This window comes from Microcebus murinus, chromosome 8 (assembly GCF_040939455.1).
Source record: "Microcebus murinus isolate Inina chromosome 8, M.murinus_Inina_mat1.0, whole genome shotgun sequence".
Classification (NCBI taxonomy): domain Eukaryota; kingdom Metazoa; phylum Chordata; class Mammalia; order Primates; family Cheirogaleidae; genus Microcebus; species Microcebus murinus.
In genome coordinates, this window is record NC_134111.1 from 55,678,240 (window position 1) to 55,692,072 (window position 13,833).

The 13,833-nt window shown below is 37.1% G+C and overlaps 1 protein-coding gene across 10 annotated transcripts in view; it reads left to right on the forward strand.

The window, feature by feature from the left end:
* Window positions 1-13,833, forward strand: part of OSBPL6 (oxysterol binding protein like 6) — a 197,280-nt gene that overhangs the window by 85,510 nt on the left and 97,937 nt on the right. For all 10 annotated transcript variants that reach the window (XM_012785862.2, XM_012785863.2, XM_012785868.2 and 7 more), the window contains exon 2: window positions 5,295-5,490. The gene's annotated coding sequence lies outside the window, so the exon portion shown is untranslated. The remainder of the gene's footprint in view (window positions 1-5,294; window positions 5,491-13,833) is intronic.

The following is a 13,833-nucleotide window of genomic DNA, read 5'->3' on the forward strand; positions in this document are numbered from 1 at the left end:
TGCATCGAGTGGTAGACTGATAGTTACTGATCTGGATGATACTGATCTGGATAATTACTGGATCTGGAAGAAGGTTACTAACTCCGCTCTACAGCATATTCCTTTTAGAAGACTAGGATATGTCCTAAGCATGTTTACAGTGCTATAGAGTTAATAGAGTTCTTACTTGTTATAAAATTTTATTCAACTGAAAAATAAAGTGGTTTATTCTTTGGATATAAATATTTATTCTTTGGATATAAAGCAGACATTGTCAAGGGAATAATAGAATTGTAGAGTCCTTTAAGTAACCTATAATTAGGATTCTTACCTGTATGATCCGTTATCTGAACTTGTGTCTGTTTTAACAAAACTATTTAATTTGGAAAGAGAGTATTCCTTGTATGCGTAATAGGTAGATGCCAGGTCTTTCGTGTGCTTGGCCTTTAGGATTTGGAGAAAGAAAACATTTTGCCTACCCTCAGAGAAATACAAGTCCATTTGAACTAAGCTGTGCAGACAAAAATCTGGAAAAGTTGGCTAGATAAGTAGAAATATAACAGGATTGAGAAAATAATGTTTGTGTTAACTAAATTATTTTAGTTTATTAGCTTATCTAGTTTATTAGCATGTATCAATAAAATATATCTTGTTTTATTTTGATCAAGTTTATGAGAAAAAATGAATGTTTTACTTCCCGCATATGATTTTGCTAAGACACGGGCTGACTTTCAGTCCTGCCCGACGTCACCATGCCCACTCCCCCAGGTAGCTTCGTCCTCCCTCTGTTCTCCTGAGGTTCCTCTCGCCTCTTTCCTCCAGTTTGTTCTGCCTCAGGATCTGCCTCCCTGAAACCTGATCACATGGCTCCCTGTTCTGAACTTTGCCCCTGTTCTTTACAGCCCACACAGTGAAAATCCAGTCTTTCTCTCATATCGAAAACCTTCCACACTGTTCCAAACCTTTTCTCTGCCTTTCCCTCCCCCACTCTCCTTCTACTGTACCCTAAACTCTGAGTACTGGCACTACAGGATATACTTCCCCGTCTCTTGATGTTTATACACATTCAGCACTGAAATGTCCTTTATTCATCCTTGCTTGTCCATTTCCTGCCTGAGTCTACTCTTTCAAATGCTTTCTCTTTTGAGCAACTTCTGATCTGCTTTCTACTCAGCCCACAAATTCCAAGCTAGAATTATTATTTTCATGCCATGAATATTCATAGCACATATTCATTCTTGCTTTTGTCACTCGGAAAGATTATTCATATACCTTTTCCTGTTATCTATGGCTAACCTATAGATTTCTTAAGAGAAGGAGTCTCGGTTTTGTTGACTGTTACATTTTTAGATCCACTTTAGTGTCTGGTTTTGATGTTTGTATATAATAACTACACAATTGACTTACTGTGGATCAATCAATCAGTACTTAATGGCAGATATAAAAACTCTGACATGTAATTTCAGCTGGTGGGTTTTAACTACTTTGATACATAGTAGCACTAATGAGATAAGACACTTTTCCTAGGTTAAAAATCTTCTGCTCTTTAGTCATTGATAAGAAAGCCCTGGTAGTTGCTAGGTAACAATGACTGGAGGGTGCATTTTCTGTCCCAGCACAACCTGTTTCCATAAAAACTATTGGGTTGTGGCACTAAAACCATATTCTCCAGAGACTTAGACACAGTGTAGAAACCCTCACTGTACTTGGGATTTTCATAGGTAGGAAGAAAAGAGTCAATTTCTTGTCTAAATATTGCTGCCAGTGTAAAAAGCAAAACAATGATCTTTCACTAACTATTGTAGTTAGTAGTAGCAGCAGACAGAAGTGAACAAGATAATAAAGAAAGGTCTTGTATTGTGTCTTGGGCTACAATTTTCTAGAAAAGCAATTTAGGATGTTTAACCCTAAATTAAGACCTATCCTTCTTTGTAGAATTGGTGTGAGCATTGAAATAAAACCATGAACCACATATGTACAGGTAATAATTAACAGTATCTCGTGTTTTATTTTTTATGTGAAATAGACTTTGCTATGTAGATTACTAACTTTGTGCAAATACTCTTCTGGTTATTGTTTTATTGTCTTTACTGTTTTAAGAATCTTTCTTTTATTATTGTACAGAGTGGCAGAGCTTGCTTTATCTTGTCCCCACTTTGTTATATGCATTTGCTTAATAGCTGCAAGGGACAGTCTGGTCTTTGGTAGAATACATCATGGTTGCTGATGAACTTGAATAAGAAATGAGAGGAATGTGTGGGGAGTGTGCTGGACAAGAACATGGCGTAAAGTGGGCAAAATTCAGGCTGTGGGAGGATTAGTCACACCACTTAGAGAAAAAATTCTGCTGCAAAGATAAGGGATCATTTGCTTCCTGAATGAGCCATTCAGAAGGAACCATTGCCAAGCTGCTAAACTCTGAGTGAGATTTTCCAGAGACTCCTACTGGTTAGTACTGGTCAGTATGAGAGACTCCATTTAAATCACCCTTTCCAACCTTGACAACTTTTAATTTGTCAGTGACTTAGAGGGAGGGTGTCAGGAGCCTCTTTGATCTACAGAGGGTATTGTTAAATTAGAACATGATTCCTTTTGTGAGTATATGTTGTTAATAGCCAGATATGGTACAACCTCAATTTTGGTGATGCTTTTTAAAAGAAACAATATCTTCCCTTCTCTGAGTGCATTTCTTAACTAGAACTTTAAGAATTAATCTTCAGTTTGTGTTGTCACAAGGAGTAATCGGACTCTATAAGCTTATCACCTTTGGACTTCTGCCCTGCACGCAATTCATGTGTGAGGTAAAGCAAGACCTGGTGCAGTTTAAGACTGACTTGCCCTTTAGAAACTTCCTGGCTTGCAAATAGAGCTTAATGTATTAGTTACCTAGAAATTTGGAATGCAAACGTGACCATATAAACCTGTCTGTCCTAATCAACTTTTTAAAGCTGAATTAAGACAAATATTCCTAATATTCCTGGCTAGAATAATTATCAGAGGTGATTAGTTATAATTGAACCATGTATTAATGGTGTGGTGATAATTTTTAAGCCAGAGTACATAGTCCCCCTGAGGGTTATAGAAGGCACAACACTTTATCTTGGTAGTTGTCTTTTTGATGGTTGTGTAGAATGTCCTTATGAAATTATAGTTTCAGAACAAGCCAAAACCTCTATTCTTTGACATTGCATAAACTTTTGTGCTGTTAAAACAAAATTGACAATAATAGATTAGTTCCTTAGAGAGTATTTATATATCAAAACCTTATAAATTCTAATATTAATCTCTCACCTTTACTGTGTGCGGGTCTGGTCCCTGCTTCCCAGACTGTACACAGGCTGGTAGGGGAGCTAAGAGATGTAAGCACATGTAACCATAAAAGCAGGACAGCCTCACACTGTTAGAATGGACCAAAATTACCAGGTGCAGTGAACAGCTGCTTCTTTCTAGCTGGGAAAATCGATGAAGTTGGAAATTGCTGTTTTGAGCTGGATTTTGAAGGATGTATTGGCAAAGACTATGGGAAAAGAAAGAAAGGAAGTGGGAAAATGCCCGCTGGGGTGAGGTCTGACATATGATGTATGTGATGTGATGCGGAAGGGCAGAGAAGTTCCTTAGGTGTGGTTAGCAAGATTCACTCTGCCTGTTCCCTCCTCTCTACTACTTCTTAGTGGGGGAAATGGAGGGAAGGAGGAGAAACCTTAATCTTACCCCGTGGTCCTCTATTCATCTTTACCTTCCCACTTGCCATTTTAGATGTTATGGAGAATAAGCCTAGGAGAGGGGAATGGGAGTTGGAGTGGACCAGAGAAACTTCAAGATAGCACAGGGGGCTCTTTACCATACTTTTTCCTCTTTTTTCTTCCTTTTTGGTGTCCTCTCCTTTTCCAAAGCTTGGCAGAGTCCAAGCTCTTTCATAAGAAAGAGCAAGGAAACTGTGGCTAGGGAAATGTCTGTAGCTGACCATTCATATTCTGCCTGCCTGTAATTAAATGACATTAAAGAGCACAGATTATTGAATAGTATGTGCAGAAAATAAGAAGATGCTCAAGTATAATGAACACCACTCAGGTGATGGGCACACTAAAAGCCCTGACTTAAGCATTATAGAAGGTAGGAAGCTGGGGCCTCAAGACCACATGTGGCCATCCAGATCCCCAAGTGTGGCCCCTCAACTGAATCCAAACTTCACAGAACAAATCCTGATTTGGATTCAGTCAAAAGGCAGCACTCAAGGATCCAGAAGGCCACATGTGGCCCCCAGGCTGCAGGTTCCCTACCCCAATAAGTCATGTCATTACATTTTATTTAGGACCTACAAGATACATAGAATTGTCTTAAAACACAGTAGTGATTTATTTTAAAAGTTTTCCTTGAAGAGGTAGAAGGAGGGTTAGAACACATTTCTTGCTGAAATGTGGTACTTAAAGGATCCATCATGGCAGAGAATGTTGGGTAGACATAAGTTTTTACAGTTTCAGGAAGTCATAGTTTTTTAGAAGTGTGTGTTTGTGTGTGCACGTGCACGTGTGTTTATGTGTGCATTTTTCCCCTTCTCTGTCAATAAGAAGAGAAAAACTAGAACAGAGTGCAAGAATAGGCTTGGAAAAACCTGGGGAGTGATTTTTAAAGCTATCATGTGAATAAATGAACTTGAGAGAGAGGTTTATGGCTGGAAGGAAAAAACTATTGTGTTTCAGAATCAGAGTAACTGATGTAGCTTCTACTTTGGATTACTTGTCAGGTTTTCCTTTCTTTTTCCTTAAAATTAACTTATTTATTTTTTCATAAAATATTGTTTCTTTACTTTCAGAGAAATTGTGTCAAGTTGAAAACTCTGTACTTTGATAGTACTGCCAGAGGATTCTGGGAGTTTGGCAGCAATTCTCTTCTTCAGCAAATCAAAGACTATTAATGGGTCTCTGTTAAGGCACTAGGGATTGTACGTTTATGTGCATGTGTGATGAAACTACTTCATACTTACTATTTTTAAAAATCCTGTTGAGGTTTACATTTCATTGGTTCTGGAAAATATACTATCCCTTCTTAGAAAATATTTGCTATATCAATTGAGAGGTTTCTTACTCTAAACTCTGGATAAGATGTAAATTATGATTGTCCCTGATTACTGAGGAGTTAAGTGGTTATGTAAAATTGAGCCAAGGAGGTAAAAAACTAGGACACCCAACTGTATGAACTTTTTCTTCAAAAGATAAATTGGGAGGAATTTTTTGATTAGCCATAATCTGTGCCCGTGACAGGCTCGCTAACGTTCTGTAGAGATGGACTATATGACTGTAAACTCTCTTTTTCAGGTTCTACCACTTACTTGGAAAATAGCAAAAGAAGAAAATTAAGGAGCCACCCCTGTAATTTGCCCAAGTAGCCCCTGCAGGGTCAATAGACAGATCGCGTCCCAAGGAGAAAAGCTGCAGGCATCTGAGGATAAACCACTCTGAAACAGGTTTGACCACCAAGCCCACCTAGAAGATTTTGACTCCAAGGTATAAGGTGAGTTAGAAGAATGCAAGCTTAACGCCAAAAACGGGGTTAGATGAGGCATTGCTAAATAGTAACAGAAGATTAGTGAGACATTACCAAGTCACGGGAAGGTGTTTCTTTATATCTTTCATTTGTATATCAGATCTTAGTATGTCATAATCCTCGTTACATTTAGTTATTGTAATAAAAAGTAAAATAAAAAAGGTTTTTTTTTTTTTAAGGATAAGAAGTAGAAAAACATGTGAAAATATTTGATAACCCTTTCTATTTTCTGTCTGCAGTCTGGAATCATGTGAACATATGATACTACCCTTCCCTTCTTGAATAATGAATTTACAGACCTCAACCTAAAAATGACCAAAATGTTATCCTTGCTTTCTTTATATACATATACACACACATGTGCCTACATACACATATTCTTAAAATGCACCCAGTTTTTATAATCTTCCACTGCAAACAGACAGCTTACCGTTTTCTCTTTGCCCAGGAGACCAAAATGGCCAATATGATACTATTAATAGCAATACTTAATGTGGTCTCCTTGTCATCTTTGATATTTGCAGTTATTATTTTCAGAGATACTACACATATGCTATTTGACATCTTAGGCCCCATGAGTTTGGTCTTCATAAATTAGATACACCCTTCCCAGTTATCTGAAGTTTTCTAATTTCTCAAGGTCACTGATCACTGGGGTGGAAGGTTGTGGCATTAGTGCTCTCAGGAAGCTTTTGAAATTTGGGCATCCTCTACTCAAATCCTTATTTGCTCTGCACAGTGGTGGAAGTGGTGATAGTGGTGATGATAATTCAGACACATGTAATTTGGGGAAAGCTCTCTATGTATCGTGGTACCACTCCTGCCCTTTCCTTGAGTGGACTGATCCCTCTTGGTAGAGCAGAAACCGAGAGTCAAAACTTTAGCATAATCATTGTTATATGAGAAACTTTCTCTTTATCACTGCATTACTTTAAAACTACTTTTAGATTAGTGCTTACAGACTGGTATCCCACAGGGCAAATTCTAGACTACAATTTTTCAAGACTATAACATTTTCTTTTAAAAAAAAATTAATGCCAACTTTTGAAAATCTGGAAACTTCACATAAAAATCAGGTAGCTGGGTTCTCTTAGAAGATTAAAATCTGATCTTGTTACTTACTCAAGGACTGCATGCAGTTTGCTAGTTTTTAGCATTTTCTAAATATTTACCCTTATCAGCCTTACAGATTTATGATACCTGCCTGGTACATGTAGGCTTTTGAGTTTAAGAGTCCTGCTTCTTAAAACTTATGACAGTTTCTTCTCCTCTCTTTACATGAAGTCACTTCCATATACTTTAACATAACAGTCTATTAGTATTTATTCTCTGTGCCATATTTTAGCATTTGTTATTTTATATAAAATGTGTATGCTTTGAGAATAATGACTTCCTAGGGTTAAGATGACACTTGTCACTCATACCTATGGAGAAGGAAGACTTTTCCAAAATAAGATGGCCCATTGGTCTTAGGAGATCTGATAATGATGTGGTCAGAATTGTTTTTTCCAAATGTTGAGGTTGTCATATCAGAGTCTGATATTTTATGACCTAAGGGTTCCATTGCCTGATCTGATGTTTTTGGTCCCAGGGAGGTAAAATTAGTTCATTGAGTAGGGTTCTTTTTAAATGACACCTATAAGAGATTTAGAGTCTATTTTCCAGCCTCTCACTCATCCCAGACACCAAAGTGAGTCAGTGAGCAATAGGCTGTGCCTTCTCCATGTGCAGAATTTCTGGCATTGAGAAATCTTGCCATCAGAATTAGACATACCTTCAAGCACAGTGGGTTGTAGTTAATCACAAAACTTCTCTTCCCTCATCTTGGATCACTATCTACTGTTGTGAAGTGAAACTCATTCAGTAATGTTCCTGTTAATTTGATATCAAACCAAGCTTTTATCTAGTAATAAAGTACCTTAATCATGGAAGCATTTTAAATCACAGGGTCCCTGTGGGCCTAACACTTCTCCATCTACATTAGCTAAACTAAAATGTGTGGGGAAACTGACATGCTCCTAAAACAATGGTTCTTTTTTTTTAAAAAACAAAATATATTATTACTAAAATATAGGATCTACAGAAGTTTCCTCAGAACCCATTTAGATTCCAACTGGTAGTGCCTGTCGCTTAAGAAGATTTTAGGTTTCAGGGTATCCATTTTTTCTCCCCAGAGACACGAGATAAATGGTAAATATCTTCATAATTGGCATTCATTTTCAAACATTGGAACAAACAAGAAAGAAAGCCATTGGATTGGATTTTTGATTTGAGCAGCTTCATGTTCTCCTGCCTATATTGCTTTGCTCTGTCTCCTGGAATCTCTTAGATCAGCATTGCCTAGGATCCCTTGATACTTGACCACATGCTAAGATGAGCTGCACATAAGCCCTTTGACTATCAGGTTTAAGTCCATGGAAACAAAGTACCTGGAAATTTGTTCCCACACATTTGCTAAGTTGTGACTTGACTATATGAGAAAGAAATTAAACTCTTTTCCAAAACGGAAATTTAGATGATTGGCCTCTCCTTTTCTTAATGAAACTTGTTTGCTTTTATTGTTGTTTGGTCCCAAGAATCAGAGTTTGTGTGGATGTATACTCAGGAGTGCTTTCGGGAAGACCCTTTATCTCCATTTCTTGGAGTTCCTGTTATCAGCTCCACATTCCATTTCCCTGAACTCCCTGAGGAAAGGACAACCAGTACTGAAAAAATGGAAGAGAATGTAGGGAGGGCTTAGGAGACATTTTTGTCATAAGAAACAGGTTGAAATATGGCTTTAAAAAATGATTAACTCAGTAAATCTGGTAACCAGTTGAAAAATAGAACTTGGTTGGGCAAAATCTGGAAGGGTAGGAGTATTCGACCCTGACACGGTAAGAAAGCTGACCCTTGCTCCCTTTATTTGAGTTGAGACTTCCCCCTCAGGTAGTGGGAATGGAGAGACTGTCAGGCAGGCACTGGCAGTGCCACTTCACCTGTCCTCTTTCTGCCCTGGGCTTTCCCTCAGCTTGAAAGGGGTCTCTTCTGCTCCAGGGGGGCCTAATTCTGAAGAGCTAAAGGCCCCGGGGCAGGGGGCGGGGGAGGTAGCAGGCCAGTAGCCAGCCCCTCTCTCCAGGGTAGAGGAGTGGGATCTCAAAACTTTCTTCTTACCCTGCTGAAAATAACAGGCAGAGGAATGAGGAAAGATTGTTTGTCCGGAGAGAAAGGCTGTGCTCCAGGCCAGCTCTCGCCTTGTGCATTGTCTGTCTCAGTGTGGTAGGTGAGCTTATAGAAAAACAGTCGCCCAAACACCTGAAAGATTGAGACCAGCTCTGAAACATAAATTATGCTTTAAATACTTCTGGTAAAAGCAGAACTGTAGAAGTAATAAAGTGTAAAAGAGAAGTATATTGTTAATGTCAAGGTTTCCATATGTGAAAAGCAGGGAAGAGGGAAGTTTTGATTTGTTTATGAAGATTTTTTCTTCTGTTGTTTTTTGTTTTTCTTTTCTATTTTTGAAAAATACCTTTCATTTAGAAAAATTTCAAACTTACACAAAATAAAATAGTATAGTGAGCCCCCATAGGCATATACCCAGATTCATCTATTCCCTTCCTCATTTATTCTGAAGTTATTAGAAGTTGACATCGTGTCATATCTACCCCTACATTCTCCAGTATGCACCTCGTAATATGCACATTCTCCTGCAAAACCATAAAACCATGTCACACCCAACAATATAAATTATAATGTTTTGGTGCCATCTACTACTCATTACATATTCAAATTTCCCTGATTGTCTAGGAGTTGTCTTTTTATAGTTGGTGTATTCGAATCATATTCAAAGACATGCATACATTTCATTTGGTTATTGAATCTCCTAACTCTCTTAACTAGAATATTCTCCCTGTTTTTTCAGGTCATTCACTTGTTGAAGAAACTAAGCTACTTGAGCAATAGAATATTCCACTTTCTGGGTTCAGCTGATTGTTGTTACTTAACTTTTTTTTCTATTCCCAAAATTTATTAGAACTTGGAAGTTAGATCTAGAGGCTTTATTGGATCCAGATTTAACTTTTTTGGCAAGAATTCTGCTTTCCTTGGTACTGTGTGCTTCAGATTGTGTCACCTCAGGAGGCACCTATGGTCTAGTTGCCCCATTTTTAGTGATGCTACAATTGATTGAATGGTAGCTTCTGGGAATAACATCCTGATCCCTCAATTGTGAAGTTCGCCCATCAGTTTTTTTTTTTTTTTTTTTACCTGATGATTTTGTCCACCAATAATCATTGCCTGAATATGTTATTCCAGTAGAGATTATAAAAATGGTGATTTCTAACCCCCACCAATCCTATCATTCCTTCTACATTTATTAGCTGGGATTCTTTTATAAAGAATTTTCCTCATCAACTGACAACCCATTTGGTTACCCTGAAATATAGTTCATACAGGAGAGGGAGGGTAAGTGCTTAATATTTCCCTTATAATCGAGAATTTCAGAATTGGTGCTTTAGTTTCTTCCAAAGTTATGTTTCTTTACTTTTTTAAGAAGAGTCCTTTTTTCCTTGAGAATCACTGTAAATTTATGAATTTTTAGAATATTTGTTATTTTTTAATTAACTGCAGTATTTTGCATAGGGTTTTATTTTTATTTTTTTGATGCTCAGATAAAACCTTCTTTGTTCACTGGGCGCCCCTTCAAGTTGGCTCCTGTGTATCTGTACAGGAAAGAGAACCTGTCATGTGAGTCACAGTGAATTTGCACATACTGAACACACTCATATAATCAGTACCAGATCAAGATATGGAACATCTCCAAAGGACATCCTTGGCCGACCAATTTTCTTGACCCTGCTGCTTTTTGATATAGCAGGTTGGCCCAGACTCCTCTTGTGTGTTTCATAGCCCATCTAAGAATCAGCTATTCCAAGGAGCCCTAGTTTCTTTTCATAGGAAACAGAACTTAGAAACTACAGAGTCAGAGTATTAGGAGTGCTTGTTCCCATGGGTTGTCAGTGTTTGTAGGCCTTTTCAAGGGACAAGGTAGGACATACATATCTCCACACACACAAAATTTATGATTTTTATATTGACTTTCCCAAGTTAACTTTGTGGAGTTTTAATGTTATTTGATTTTATATTTGTTTCTCTTTTTTCTTACACTGAAACTCTTGGATCAAAATAACATTAAAAACGTATTTACTTTATCCTTTACATACATGAAATAGTTTCAAATTAATAATCTCAGCATTACAACTACAAATTATTGATATATTTTTATGCAGAGAAAACCATTCATGGTAAGGAGTTAATGACAAGTTCTTTTTATCTTTTATTAGTGTCATTATTTTTGGTCTTTCAAAATTTATGCATGAATTTAGAAGATGAATTTTTCCCTCAACTCCATTTTCAGTATTAATGTTGATATGTTTCTTGGCAGTGAGATTGAGTCTATTAAATTTTTAGTTCACCAGATAATTTGAGTTATTGGCAATTCATTACATCATAAGCAGGAGATGTTCCAGGGGTGTCAGTGGGATTATTGTACTCGTTGGATGGTCGATCAGTTTGTGCCATATTGAATGCATTTGTTAGTGCTGATCCTTCATCATAGTGCAGTAATATTAATGCTCTACATGAAGCAGAGAGCCTGAGGGTACCCCAGTGTTTTCATCTTCTTGCTTCTTTTTGTTTGATAAATGGATACTTATAGTGCTTATTTTGGAATGATTTTCTTTTCTTTTGGTTAGTCAAATGATCAAGTGCTTTGATTTCTGGACACATCTTGCTAATATTTGACCCCAGGAGAATATAAGTGTTCATAGAAAATATGGCAACAGGTAGTCCCTCCCTCTCCCCTTTTTTCTGACAACTGGGTAATTCCTTGAACCTGAATCTCTGAGGTAGGCGATGGGAGGGAGGGAGAGCTGCATAATTCCCCTTTTAGTCTTTTAAACTTTAGACCTGTCTTCTCAAAATGTCTTGTGTCCAAACCACCAGAAAGTTGAAATCCAATATCTGAGTTTTTTTCAAATATGTTTTTACATATGGAAGAATGATTAATATTTTAATTAGTCTAATTTTGAGAGCAATTTAAAATTTTACTTTACTCACTTTGCACATCAAATGAATAATGACAGGATGCAGTGTTGCAGTAAGCCAACAACATAGATCTACTTGGAAAAGTTTGGCTTTCAAAACAATAATTCTAAACTCTGTTCCCATGAGAAGTGACTATGAAGATGATGGGCTAACACATAGAGTCCCCAAAACTTCAGCTGTGTATGGCTGGTGATAGATATTTGAAGGTTTAAAATTTCAGAACAGTCACCTAAATACATGTGTTTTACGTAATCCCTGCTAGGTTTGCTCATTTATGTTGGTGTGTACTCATTCATTCATTCATTCATCCAGCAAAATCTACGGAGTATCTACTCAGTACCCACCAGGCAGCAAGTATCCTGGGCCGTGGGATTATAACAGGTAGAGCAGGAAATAAGACAGGTGAGGTCTCTGGGCAGAGACAGCAAACCAGTACACAAACAATACAACTGTTGAGTGAAACGAGTGCCGAGAAGGAAATAGAAAGAATATTGTGCTAAAAAGTAGGGTGTGAGCCTGTTTTGAGGTAACCTATGATATAGGAACCGAAGGGTGATTTGCTGACTAAAGTTTCATGTTTAGAATACTAAATTTGAAAGTACTATAGAATTTATTTAAATAATAACTACAGATTTGGCATTTGAATTTATTTGCAAATGTCTATTTTTTTTTCCAACTGGCACTATAAAGTAGTTAACATTTAAGATGAAAAGGATTTTTTTTGTCGGCTTCTGAAAAACTGGTGAAAACTGGAGGAAATCTTGGGGGAAGGGTGTATAGGAACTCCCTGTGGTATATTTGTATCTTTTCTGCAAATCTAAAATTATTCCAAAACAAAACATTTAAAAGAAAAATGCAGGTGAAGAAATAAAATATATACTGAATCAAGTACAGCGTTGCTTAGATTTGTAAAAGTGAAGGAAGCCACACTTAGACTGGAAGGGGCTTTGGGGAGACTGGTGGGCGTGGGGGATCCATTACCCGAATGCTCTTGCGTTCTAGACTTTTGTCTCATGACTCATTTTTGAACTAGACAAATGTTGCCTTTTTTCAATGCTTCATTTTAACTTCTTAAATACCAGCAATCTAACAAAACTTTAAAATAGTTTGCCATTTTCCTTTTTTTTAAATAATCCCAACTGATTTTTGACAAAGGTACAAAAGCAATTTAATGAAAGGAGGATAACTTTTTCAACAAATGGTGCTGGAGCAATTGGACATCCATAGACAAAACAATGAACCTACTCTAAACTTTATACCTTATACAAAATTAATTCAAGATAGATGACACATTTACATGTAAAATTATGAAACTTTTAGGAAAAAATAGGAAAAAGTCTTTAGGATCTAGGACTAGGCAATGAATGAATTCTTAGTCTTTTTTAAAAATCCTTTTCACTACTTTATTCAAATAGCAAATAATAATGAAGCCTTCAAAAAAACAGAATTGTCAGCAACCACCATGTGCACATTGACTGCATGTATTAGATTTTCTGATTCCATTGATATTTATTTTTCGAGACAGGGTCTCTCTCTGTATTGCTTAGGCTGGAATGTGTGGTGCCGTCACAGCTCACTGCAGCCTTGAACTTCTGGGCTCAAGCATTCTTCCCACCGAAGCCTACCCAATGGCCGGGACTACATACGTGTTTCACCACCTCCCACTAATTTTTTCTGTGTTTTACTTTTTTTTATAGAGATAGGTAGGGTCTCACTATGTTGCCCAGACTGGTCTTAAACTCCTGGCCTCAAGTGATCCTTCTGCCTTGGCCTCCCAAAGTGCTGGGATCACAGTCATGAGTCACCACTCTTAGCCTCACTTTATATTATAGAAATCAACATTGCTAATTCTTGTTGACACTGAATTCTGTTTCTACGTGTCAGTTTACTTACAAGCCATTTAAATATGACTTATCATTTCTTCAATAGCCTTTTTGAAAATTGAGAATTAACCTCTTGAGGATTAATTTGCCAATTTGTGGAAATTTTGAGTTGATAATGGCCACTAATGTTGCATAAACATGGGTGAAGCTTGGAGAAGCACTCTGTGCTTGCAAAACAGATCTGGACAGAAGTGCTCTGTTTAAAAAAGAATTAAAAAAAAGAGGCAACAGTAATCATCAAATTAATTAGAAGAAAGAACTCATTTAAAATCCTATAATATCACTCCTTTGTAAATAATCCTAAAACCTAAATTAGGACTAAATGGAGTTTATCTTACTAATA